General features: G+C 41.1%; 1 protein-coding gene and 1 long non-coding RNA gene across 14 annotated transcripts in view; one reads left to right on the top strand and one right to left on the bottom strand.

Annotated features, from left to right (window-relative positions):
- The window catches only part of LOC117943560, a 15,474-nt gene extending 3,706 nt beyond the window's left edge, over positions 1-11,768 (bottom strand). The window contains exons 1-2 of the long non-coding RNA XR_004656377.1: positions 11,634-11,768; positions 4,108-4,110 (exon numbers count right to left, since the gene is read on the bottom strand). This is a non-coding gene — a long non-coding RNA (uncharacterized LOC117943560). The remainder of the gene's footprint in view (positions 1-4,107; positions 4,111-11,633) is intronic.
- The window catches only part of ptprt (protein tyrosine phosphatase receptor type T), a 329,101-nt gene that overhangs the window by 164,556 nt on the left and 151,077 nt on the right, over positions 1-13,468 (top strand). The gene's annotated exons all lie outside the window — the stretch shown is intronic.

The following is a 13,468-nucleotide window of genomic DNA, read 5'->3' as shown; positions in this document are numbered from 1 at the left end:
AAAAAAAAATATATATATATATATATATATATATATATATGTATGTTTGTGTGAGAGTATTAGGGCTGTCACTCTATTTAAATATTTGATCGGGATCAATGGCATGAGTGTCCTAGTTAAGAGGCTATTAATCACATTTTTCATCTGTTTTTAATGCTCAAGTTGTAAGTCAAGTGGTACTCAAAAGTACATGCAAATAACTTTAGTCATGCAGACAATACCATCTGGAAACTTTTTCAAAACTCAACTTCCAAGGCAGACTGGGGGGTTGCTGCCCCTGTTCTGAGTTTAACCAAGGATCTGTGGATTGCATGCATGGGAATTCATTCCAATAGAAGTCGTTAAGAGGGTTGCTAAATATAGCGAGAAAGTCGCCAAGTTGGCAACCCTGTCCACAACATTACTGCTGCAGCTTCCTGAGTTCCCGAACTGTGGAGTGAAATCCCAAAATGTGCGTTAATATCGCACCTTAAAAAAATGAATGGCGTTAACTTATCATTTTGACAGCCCTATATATATATATATATATATATATATATATGTGTATATATATGTGGGTTATATTTAAAAGTTCAGACCAGAATAATCTACTTCAACCTTAATGAAAATAACTTAAATTGAATCCACGTTGGAAAACCGTCACAGGTCATATTGAAACTCTGGACCTTCTGCATCAAGGAACAAGGCTCTGCACACATGTTCCTGCTCTATCAACTGAGCCAAACGGCCACATCTAGCCGGTTCACACCGCCATATAAGCTTAGTTTAGAAGATGTTACAGCTTTCAAACAAAACTGACAGAAGTGACTAAAACAAAAAGTTGCAATTCCAAATCTGTCTTCCTCTTCAGCACCACGGACAGCGCCATGGATTCATGTATAAACAGCTAGCACAGCTAGGCTGCTGACATTTCGGAGCCACGATCGGGGCTGTAGATTCTAACTTACACAAACCTCAGTCAGATGAATAATCCATGAGTCAGGCAGACTAGACTAAATAACGCCTCTTCTCCTGCACTCTCTCTGCTACTAGGAGATTGAGAAAGGGGATGGCAGGTTGACAAGGAGGATATGTCCTTCTGGTCAATATGGTTTCTTTAATCATCGAGGCAATATTCCTCTAGCCTTAACTTAGTTGTAGTTTTCATTAATGTAACCAGATTTGAATGACCTATTTTTGTCATTTAGAAGACTTCAAAGCAGTCAACTCCCCAGCTGCTGAATATCCAGAAGCGAGAATGGGGAAACATATAAGACTTTTTTGCTGACAAACCTCGGAGCTGTTTAATTCAACACACTAAATGGATAGGCTACTAGTACAGTATTATTCTGTTCTTGTGTTTGAATAACTTTACTCTCCAATTCCTCTCTCCTCAAGTAGGTCCTTTAATCAATCACACAAATCAATACTGGCAAGCAGTCTGGCGTTTATTTCAGTGAGTTACTGTGTTCCAAGCTGTTGATTTCTGTAGAAACAGCAGACATATAGTTGTTACATTGTCTTCCCTTATCACTGGTTTCTGAACAAAGGAATAATTGATTCTCATTAGGGGAGTAGCAGTCGCCTGAGGTGGTGTCACTTCTGTTTAGTGTTTACCGGGCAATAGCATAGGCTCAGCTCGCTTCAGTGCAAAACAGGAAGTTAAAGGCGCTGCAGAAATCCAACAGGGCATGTGACAACTCAAAAATGGAAAGAGAGAGGATTTCCATGCAATCTTAAGCATTTGAAGAATTTTGAAGGAATATCAGTGCTTTTATGAGAAACTGGGATGACCTAAAAATACTCAGAATTACAAAATACCCATAATTTGGGTTTGTTCATTTAAAAATGTCTGTATATTTGTAATACAACATAAGTATGGATGAAAGTTCTCCAGATTGATGTGACCAATGACCAATTTTTATTATTTCCTAACAAAAAGAAATACGATTACAGTCACATAATAATTGTGGTGGAATTTCCAATAAGGCCATGTTGTGAAACAAAGGAAAACTTAGATAACATCAGGTCATTTCTACATCACAGGTCAGGAAATCTCTAACCACGACGTTCCACTTCTGTGATTGCTCTGTTGCCGGCGGAAAAGTCCGACCTTCCTCCTCTGCAGCGCCGCGGTGGAGGAAGGTCTGGCAAAGTGAGATGTTTTCCAGACTCTAATAACCAAACTTTTCATGTATGATTATTTGTGTGTGTGCGTGGGTGCGTGCGTGTGTCTACAGATAGAGTTTTTGAGTCAGCTGCAGGGGGAAAGGAATGTTTTGTTCCAGGTCTTTCTCCTTTTGGAGGTCAGTGGAAACAGGGTAAAGAGACCCGACCAGGGGATCAGTGGCAATATTGTCCCATTTTGCTGATGTTAATAACACAACATAATCAAGTTTCATGGTTGTCTAGTGTGTAAGTGGGGGACCAATCAGTTTTGGAGATTCAATTTATGTTTTCTCACTCTTAAAAGGTCAGTCAAACCCATCGTTTACACATGGAGCACAGTATTGGCCTTTAACACTAGCAGTTGCCCAGTTGTAGGCTCTGCTTGGAAAACTGTTTACCGACAAGTAGCTGGTTTGTGGATTTGACCTCAGCTGGCTTCTTACGCCAGACTCAATGCTTATAATGTCTCCTACTGAAAGTACACACACACACACACACACACACACACACACACACACACACACACACACACACACACAGACACAGACTGATTAAAAAGATTGTGAGACAAGATCTCTGCAGAGCAATGGCTTGATGTGTGTAAGTGTATGTTTACTATAGCATTGTGTAACAGCAGTTGAAAAGACAAGGCACTCAGTTAACAAACACACACACACACACACACACACACACACACTCACACACACACACATGCACACATAGAGGCCTTTTTCTGTTTTTAGAAGATCAAAAAGAGAGAGAAAATAATGAATCAGGAATAAAAAAATCTAAATATTGCTCTGGTCTATGTACAAAGAATGTGGATTACAAATAATTGCCACTTTTTAAAAACTTATATACAAAAATAGAGCGTGGTAAAGACACTGATACTGAAGAGTGATAAGAATTCTAATCCATAACTTTGGTCTTCTGTGTCTTTGCTCTTTCCCCACTTTGTCTGTATTGTTTTTCATTTCTGTCAATAATGGACTATATTTAGTGTGGCTTCCAAGTCCTTGAGCTGCTGACCCCATTTGAACACTGCCTCTCTGGCCTGCAGGGGAATGGCCTAGTATCACTTACACCTGTGTGTACTTGTGTGCATTAATGCAGCCCTGTTTTTCTTCTTGAATGCTTATAATAGCCTGGTGTGGTTCAGCTTCCCCCCTACAACATCACAAGCCGAGACCAGGATCAACTTAGACTCTCATAACTATATAATCAGTTGAGCAGGAGATTAACCTGTCTCGTCCTCCTCTCTGCTCGGAATCCCTGAAGTCCCCTGATGTGGGAGTCTTTACCCACTTCTTCTCTTGAAGTATTTAAGTGTTAGTGTTGGTGTTGTTGTGTTTTTCACCTTCAGAAACAGTAACATGCACAAATGTATTTAGTAGCAACAGTGTGATTAAAAACAGCTTGAATGGCACTGATGTGAAGATAAGTGCATCAACATAGGAGGGTTGTTGTACTTCAAAGGCGCTGGAATAGTTTTTATCATCATGTCAAAACAATATGCCTGGTAGGAAATGAGCCAAGAGACTGTCCTCGCTCCAACAACACCACTAACTGAGCGAAACACAACAAGCCTTCCAAAGGATGCCCCACCGGACTGACGGCTGCAGGGCCGTTACTTCTCCCTGCGCTTTCATGTGACGTTGCATTAGTAAATGGTAGGGTGGGAACCCCTACGGGCTCCACGGCACAATATTAATACGGCACCCGCGATATAATTTACAATTTAATACCTTTTCTACGCTTGCAAACTATGTCCCCGAAGGAAAACTATATATACAGTACATATATAAATATATAATCTCTTCAAATCAATGAATCAAATCTGTCTGCTGGTAGTTAAAGAGAAGAGGATTATACACACACACATTCACACTCACGCACACACTCACACATAAACAGACACAGGAGTATTAGTTGTAGAAGATTATCATCTAGACCCCCCACCCTCTGTGTCTCTTCCATGCATGCACACACACACACACACACACACACACACACACACACGCACACACAGGGTTGTGCATATGCCTCCTACCACTCAACCACTACAACTTCCTGCCCTGTAGCCAATCAGGGTCCACGTCGATCTCACTAGCCAATTAGGCTAACCATGACCTGAGAGCCCCACAGGCCAAAAACTACAATCCAGCTTTTTCAGTAGACAGTTACGCCTCCCTTGACATCTTTACCTCTCAGATCTCTCTTTTCATTTTCTAATGTTTGTTCTTTTTATTTTTCTCTCTTATTACCTCCGTGCTGAGGATTTATTTGTTTCTCTCCTTCATTGCCCCAGTTGTACATTCAGTTTTTCCCTCTGTTGATTCATTCATCTTTCTTTTATATTTCTGCTTTACTAGTCACTTTGGGATGTAAATCTGCTCTGCTATCAATTTGTTTTAAACAACACGGTTCCAGGAACATACCAACGATCTGTGCCTCGAACATTTGACCTGTTGCTATTGGTTACAGTGTGGTTACGGCCACTGTAAGAGTTTAAACAAACCCTTAATTAAGCTCTGCATTAAACTGTTAATATCTTAATGCAAACGAGTAAAAAACAAGACAAAAAAGATGATCAAAAAATGAGGATTGTGTCGATTTTTTATCACTGTGACTTGCTGATAGGTGAAAACTCACAAAGCCACATAACACACAAAACACATTTCACAGTGCACCCGTACATCACTGCCAATCTGCGGTGAATAGCTTGTCAGCAAATGATTTTTAATGTGGGAGTGAGAGCAGAGGAAGCATGCGTGTCCCACATTAGCATCTAGAGGGAGAGTGCTCCTTCTGTCACTCGTCTTAACTCGGCTGGCGGGAAGTTGCTGCGTGGCTGTCAAACAAGCGTCACTCGGATGTGCATCCAGCCCGTTTCCCGTCAAACTGTCACCACCGGCATATTTTTTTGCAGTGAATTTAGTGCTCCGTCTCTGATCACTTCTTCCGGGATGGACCGGGTTTCTCCTCTTTGATACTACTGTTTTTTCTGCAGTGGAGGAGGAATGATTTAGACGTGAACCTGTGGTCGCAACGGGCTGCCGTCGCACACAACTGACAGGATACAAGAGCTTTCCAAAGCTCTCGTATCCTGTCAGTTTGCTGAATGTCATTCCCAAAACTCGGCGCTGCTCCTTTCTGCCTCTCGACTGCTGATTGGACAGCCTGATTTAGCGATTTGAGGCCTTTGTTAGTGATTAACAGCCCGGCTGTTTATGAAGCTAGATTATTGTCGGTCTACTGCTCATCTCTCCTTCTTCTCCTTTTCTCTTTGTCCTTTTCCATCTCTCTCTTGTGTATATTTGTCTCAGCGATAACAATACGGCCTGGAAATTCTATCAGGCTATGTTTAGTCCTCATCTCGCGCCGTCCTTCTGTCTTTCTCTCTCTTTCACTTGCATTTGCTTATCAAAAGTCGATGAGAACAATACAAGCAGCACGGCCACGAAATATTATCAGACTATTGTCTGTTCCTATTTCTTTTCCCCGTTAGCTTATCTCGTTGGGAACAATAGGGAAGTGGGATGAGGAAAACACCAAAGATCCCATTTGTGTTTTTATGTATGCATTGTATGAATAAGCTCCACATGTGCGTGCATGTTTGCATTTATTTGTATGTACAGTACATACATCTTTTGATTCGTACTGTATGCCTTTGTGTGGTGTGCACATGTCGGTATTAGCAGTTGTGTGTGTGTGTGTGTGTGTGTGTGTTTGTGTGTGTGTGTGTGTGTGCCTTTCTATTGGTAGTGACCCAGAATATCTTGACATTCTAAATCCGGTAAGGAAGGAGAACAGTCTGTCCCAAATGGAGACTTCTAAAAATAGAAACACTGGAACTTTAAACAATAGGTGCCTACTAAGTAACAGGGCGAGGCAGAAGGTGCCAGGCAACATGCTGAGGGGAGGAGAAGAAAAGAGAGAGAGAGAGAGAAAGGTTGTATTCTGGTTTAATGGTTTTATTATAAGAACATGTTACAGAAAGTAAAGTATCCATCTTCAGTCAACCCAGTCAATGTTAACAGTCTTTAAAAGAAAGTGCTTGTCATCATTTTAGTTACTTCATATTGAATGACTTTTCCTCATTTATGATGATATATTTTCATTGTCCTGTTAGCATTTTGAATCCATCAATCCATCAGTGTTCCTTGAGAACATCTACCACATGTTTAAAAAGTATTAGACACACCAGCATAAAGAACAGACACCTCACACACTTCCTACTTAATTCATCACGACAGAGAACAGCAACACAGAGGTAGTGAGGAATGAAGCTACTGCATTCTTTCTAATAAAACTAACAGGAGCGCCGAGGATAAAAACTGGAAAATGACAAAATGCAATTGAAATAGCATTTCTACAACAGCAACAACAATTGCGCCTCACAAACATTGTTCATTTCCATGAAACTTGGCTGTTGCTCAAAATGCTGTGGCTCACAACCACACACACACACACACACACACACACACACACACACATATACAGACACACACACACACACACTGCGGCTGTGGTGTGTTTGAGGAAGAGGACTTCTAGGTAAAAGCTATGGCTTCTAATACTCAGCAGCATCAATCAGCATTGATAAACACACACAGTACATGTGGCCACACACACGCACACACACATGCACACTGTTGCCTCTAGAATATTCTACGTAAAAAAAAGGATTCACACATCAAAATCTGAGATTCTGGCTACTAATTGACTGAACCCTGAGACCGGAGCAGGATTTAGCTCCAACAACAACACACACACACACACACACACACACACACACACACACACACACACACACACACACACCTGCAATACTTTGGGCATTTATTTCCTATACATCACAATTAATAATGGATTTAAATGTTTTTCCTAATTTTGTTTGTAAATGGTTGTAAAAAATATCTTTGCCTAGTAAAAACTAATTACTTATGCAAAAAAGTTATCAAAAAAGTTTTGTACAATAGTACATGAAATCTGTAGTTTGGTAAAAAAAAAATCATGATTATGGTAAAACATGTAATGATCTATAGACCTATAAGGATCTCAGTTAGAACTTATGAAGTACCCTGCTTCAATCTTTTGATGCTTTTCTGTCTTTGCATCCCGCTCTCTTTCTCTCTTTCTTTCTCTTCAGATTATTTCTCTCTCTTTTCATTACATTCCTCTACCTCTATCAACCTCTCTCACTTTCTCCGCCCTACACACAAATAGAATCCCACACACATGCATACACACACACACACACACACACACACACACACACACACACACACACACACACACACACCTTCCCTCCCTCCGTTGAGTTATCCCTCACAGACTCACACTCTATTACCCAAGATGCACTGCCCCGCTGCGCGCCTGCCTTTTCATTGACCAATAAAACAAGCTGAGCTTTATGGCTCTACCGATTCCAAGTACATCAACTATAGAGAGAGAGAGAGAGAGAGAGAGAGAGAGAGAGAGAGAGACCCAAACTCCTCCTTTTTAAAGAGAAAAAAGAGAGAATGGATCACGTGTGGAGGGAGAGAAAGAGATGGAAAGAACATTGAGGAAATAGAAAAAGGGTGTGCAGAAAATACTTGAATGAGTATGGAATGGGTGATAAAAGAGTAAAAGAGAGTCGACCATGTAATATGGAAAGAGGGGTAAAGAGAGAGTGAGAGAGCATGAAGCCCATAAAAGTATGGAGAGCCATTTATGACTTATAAAATAACAGCCATCGATGTGCAAACCAAAACTGCAGCGTAGATGATATAGATTATATTTTATTGTTCCAGCCCCTAAGTCCCAGACTGTATAAATAGCTATTGATTTAACTTGTTTTATTCAGCCAGCCGGGCCACCTTTCAGGCCTGGGAGACGTCAGCTGCTTGTGGAAGGCGAGGCTGCGGCTCTGTTGAGGGCTCCCTAGACCGAGATTACCTCACGATAGACGATGCAGCTCTTCAGTCTCTCCTCTCCCGTCCTGCAGTTCAACATCCCATCGCCTTAAGTCCTCTAATAGTTCCTCATTTATCATCAATGTATCATCAATACATTCACGACCCATGGAAATGCTTTTTCATATTATCATAGCAAGTCTGCTCCAGGACCACCTGACCTACAGCTGATGCAAATTAAAATATTCCAAGTACGGCTTGTGGAACATCAAATACCTGACGTAAAAATATGAACTGAAAGCAAGCCATAGTCTGAACTGAGCTGATCTTTGTGCTTCTAAACAATGCCATAGCATGTATTACATCAAAGAATGGCCCCCAAGACATCACACAGGCAGGCCTAGAAATTGGATTTACTGCTCACCACCATCCTTTTAGGTATCTGGAGTCAGAAAAAAAAAAACGTTGCTGAATGGAGCCGTCCGTATCTGACTCTAGTTTTAGCCAGAAGTCCTATTTGCACTGGACTAGTATTATCTATAGACCTCTATAATTGTAATAATTCTAGAGCTCTTCTGTAATATTAAACCAATGCCAGTCTGCCAGGTCCATCCACATGTTACGTTATTTGTTGAGTGAAAATTCCGCCAAAAATACCTTCCATATTATACCAAACACAAAGGTTGTGTGATAAGATGAGTCTCGTACACATTGGCATCTGTGTGATTTGGGGTTGTGTTGGATGCATTGGCAATTATAAAGGGAAGCCTTGACATCACATGTGGGGGACGATATCATTACATTTAACCCCGTCAAACAGACTTTGCTTATCCCGTGTGAATGACGTACGAATAACAGATGCTGGGGCTGGGGGGGGGTGTTAAGTCCCCCGGTAATACTAGGCCCATGCAAATAGAGCTTTTATTCCACTTTTAACCTTAAATTCCCCTATCTCTCCGTCTTTCTCCATCTGTCTCTCTCTCTCTCTCTCTCTCTCTCTCTCATGCGCACACATTCAAACATTCACACATCAGCCCCCCAGCCTGCAGGCCTAGTCAAAGTTGGGAACCCAGCTGTTGCTGCGTTGGATTTGAGTCCGCTAATGGAGTAACGAGGGCCGCCCAACGTCCATGAGTACGAAGTGCCGAGATCCTCCTCCCACTGGCTCACCCAGCAATCGCTCACACTCACACACACATCACCTCCAGCCCCTGAGGTTCCCTTTTTACACAAACATCCATCTTCATCACTTGTTATCACTCTCTTCCTCTTTTGCCCCCTTGTTCCCTCTCCCTCTTCCCCATTGTTCAGTCCTGCTCTCAGCTCTTTATTTCTCTTTCATTCATTCTCGGCCATCAGTTTTCTCTTGGGCTTTTTCACCGTTTATAATCACTTTTGTTTTACACTGTTACAATTCAGTTGTTCTTTACATTAAATGTGTTTTTTGTGGACCACCTTGGTAGCTCACCTGCTTGAGCATGCACCCCATATACCGAGGCCTGGGTTTGAGTCTGCATTATTCTGACGCCTTTTGGTGATGTTAGAACAATGCCACCAAATGCATGTAAAGATAATCATTAAGATGATCAGTTCCTACATTCCTGCTCGTTGCTCTTGTATTAGTGTGTGCTTGTGCAAGCATGTTTGTGTGCATCTGAAGTTATTCAGCATTCATTCACTACAGCGCTGCGTCTCCGTTTCTTTCACTCTGTCCTTCCACATATTATAATTTCTCCTATTCTTCTAACCATACTGTTTCTCTCTGTCTTTACTCCACTCTTTCTCTCTCTCTGTGTTCTGAGTGAGTTTATTTCAAAGCAGCAGTAAGAGGAAATGAAGTTATGTGACACACATCAGTACATATTTTGGTGTTCCTGAATGAATGAGAGACAGATTAAGACTACATTAGAAACTATGTTTAAGATTTTTCTTGCATCGCCAGACCTATTTGCATTTCTGTAAACCAATCAGAATGGTGGCTCTGCTAAAAAGTCTCAGGAAGGAACTGGTTTTGGTGGAACATTTGCACCCGCAAATGAAAACCATATAAAATTAAAAACGTAACTGTTGACACAGTATAGTACCGTAGGGATGCAACAATTACCGGTGTAACGGTAAACCACGGTAGAAATGTTGATGGTAACAATTACCCTTTTCATTTAAAATATCCCTATAACTGTGGTGGATTAGCACTGTGTTTCTTCCCAGCTCCATCTGCTTAGACAGGAGAAGGGGACAGAATGTAGCAGCAAATGTAGCAGGCATTTTTCTTTTCTTTCCTTTTTCGTGCTTGTTGAAGTGATGTGGATAGACTAGAACGTAAGTTAAAACTATTCTGTAGCTTGCTAAATTGTCATAGGTTTTACTTCCTCGTTATCTTCAATAAGTGTTATGGATAAGTTTAGCCTGTGTTACAACGTGACATTTATTTGGAGAGAGAGAGAGAGAGAGAGAGAGAGAGAGAGAGAGAGAGAGAGAGAGAAAGAGAGATAGAGATTATCACCTTGATAATATTGCTGTTGCTGTTTCTTAATACATAGCTGATAGATGTGCAGATTGTTAATATTACTGGTGCAGCCACGCAGTGATATTCAGGCAACGTGCAAGAGCCAGTAAATAGACAAGCGCTGTGGAGCCACGTAGTCAGCTTTTTAAAACCTTCCTGGGATTTGTTCTGGTGATTTTGTGTCTTTGGTACTTCCACACGCATACAAACTTGGAAAAAAACATCCATGCTGTTTTGAGTTAGGTCCTCTTTCTGAATGTCTTCTGTCTTCAGTCTCTGGGTGAGCTGTCAGGTGGCTAACCGTAGAATGCTAGCTCCTTCTCAATGGCAAAACACTTCTAGAACACCCACTAGTTGACCATAATCTCCAAAAGAACTACTTCCTGTCCCTGTACAGGTATTCTACAAGTGGCCCTGGTCTAGAAGAAGTCTCCCCGATAATCCTGCCTTGGTCTGACCAAAGCTGGAAAAAGAGTTATCTAGCTGATGGGATCTCACCGAGCTACTGAGCATGTGCAGCTCCCAACAAAGATAGGATAGAAGGGAGATGTCTCACTCTGGAGCTAAAACAGAGACCCAAACACACAGGGTGAAAACAGGATCTGCAGAAATGTGTTGCAGTGTGCAACAAAAATATAATAAAATAATAGTATGGTCTAGACCTGATCTTTTATGAAAAGTGCAGTGAGATAACTGTTGTGATTTGGCGCTAATTGAATCTAATTATATTTCAGAACCGTATCCAACTTCACAAGTAACGTCAAATACAAAGTCATAGTTATCTTCAAGGTGGAACTGTGAAGAAATCTTCCAGGATCTCAAAGTCAGACATCTCGGGTTCTAATTCTTACCTAATGGTTTTTACAAACCTATTGCCTACATGTTTGTAATATAATTAACACTGTTACACCTTTTGAAACAATTTCAACTTGTACAGCCCTATCAGTGCTTTCTGAACATATTTAACACACTTTTAAAAATGCTGTGATAATACTGAATAATGTTATCATTGTAACTGTGAGGATAGATTTTCATATTGTTACATCCCTAAACCTGAGCTATTTAAATTAGCTGGAGACTCCAGTGTATCTCCACGTGTACTTCGTCCACATCAATCCCACCAATCAGTCCCAAAACGTCCCAGTTAGAGAGTGAACGGCATAAACATTTTCTTTCTAAATCTTTCCCTGAAAGAAGTAAGCAGGCATGACTTGTTGCACAATCCAAATTATCTTCATAGCTTTCCATTTTCAACATGTTGCTTGCTAGCTCAAAGTTTGTTGCTGTTATGCCCCGAAGCGAACAGAGTTTGAGATGTACGTCTGGTGATCCAGACTGCAAGTAAACTGACCAGAGTGTGACAGGAAAGATGGGAAATTGGGATTATATGCAACACAGCTCTCCAGCTAAAACCAAATTATAGAGTTTATGGTTATGAGAGCCATTTTAGAGCACCGGTCCTTTACAACCGCTCTCTCTATTGTCTGTTACCACTTACCACGTTTTTTTTGTTTGTTTTCTCTTCTTTATACCCATGCTACATGCTTAAACTTAGAATATTTTAATATTTAACGCTATTTGTCTGCTAATTGCAAAATATCCCAGATGATAGATGTGATTCGGTCTACAGGGTGCTCCAGTATTTCTTTGGTTTGATGCTAATGTGAGTATGGATTTAGATATTGGATATTTTTTGTTTTTGTAACCATAGCTATGATGCTCCACTCATGCTGGTGGGAAAGTTTTCCTCTGGGAACTCTTGGATGGCAGTCAGCTAAACAACGCTGGCCTCACTTTCTGTTTTGTCAAGAAATCCAACCCAGAAGACAAATGACAGGGAACATGAACCATTCCAGGGGCAATAGCTCTGCAAGTCGGGGGCTTTGTTTTCTTCGGCGGAGGTTTCCGCTCCACCGAGTCCCTTCTGGTTCATTCATGTTGTCGGCCTTCGTTTCTGTCTCTTTAATTTATTCTTCTTCTCTACCTCACTTGTTCACACCTTTATATACCTGGAGCCTATTTTTATTCTGACTCAAGGCTGAAACTAAAATGCACTTACGGATCCCAACACACACACACCCGCACACACGCACGCACACACACACACACACGTAATGAAGAGCTGAAATCTCTGTCTAGGGGTTGAATTGCTATTAGTGTGTTTTTTTCCCACCAGTCAATACTCGTTTGTACTGACTGACATTTACAGTGACAGCTGTCCTCCAGTATTGTACTGCGTGTGTGTGTGTGTGTGTGTGTGTGTGTGTGTCCGTGTGTGTGTGGACAGTTGTGCACTGTGGAAACATGCCAGAAGCAACATTGGCAGTTCTTTTAAGAGAAGAACTATTGAAGTCTGTCTGCGCGTTTAGTGGCCATGGGTCAATTTGCTCAATTTGACATCATGTGGAAAAACACGAACCCGTAATAGCGACCCAACATCACTTTGACTCCTAAATGGATTTGTGTAAAGTTTAACTGACAATGTAACCATTTACACAGATATGACTGTGGAGATTGGTCGGTCGGTCAAACTCGGAAGGGTGGTTTTGTACTGATAATCAAAACAAATTCAAATTGATTCATCGTTGCACAGAAATGCTTCGATATTTGTCAGGGAAAGAAGGGAAATACATGAGGTGAGCATTAATTTAGGTCACATGATCTGAATGTCAGAAATGTAGTTTCATTGTGAGTGAAAAAAACACAGCGAAACAGACTGACTTAACATCAGGGCTTTAGAACCATAATAAAAAAAAAATTAAGATATGTTCACCTAAAACATACCCTAGAAATCCCGAGTTCACACGAGACTACAAGTTGAATCTGCTCGGCGAGTTGCTTTGGCATCGAGTACTGCTGCTCATTAACTAGGCCATTGAAGCCGAGCTGCACCAATCACATTGGTGTATCTGAT

Source organism: Etheostoma cragini, chromosome 4, assembly GCF_013103735.1.
Source record: "Etheostoma cragini isolate CJK2018 chromosome 4, CSU_Ecrag_1.0, whole genome shotgun sequence".
In the NCBI taxonomy this organism is placed as follows: domain Eukaryota; kingdom Metazoa; phylum Chordata; class Actinopteri; order Perciformes; family Percidae; genus Etheostoma; species Etheostoma cragini.
This window is presented reverse-complemented; position numbering and strand designations above follow the sequence as displayed.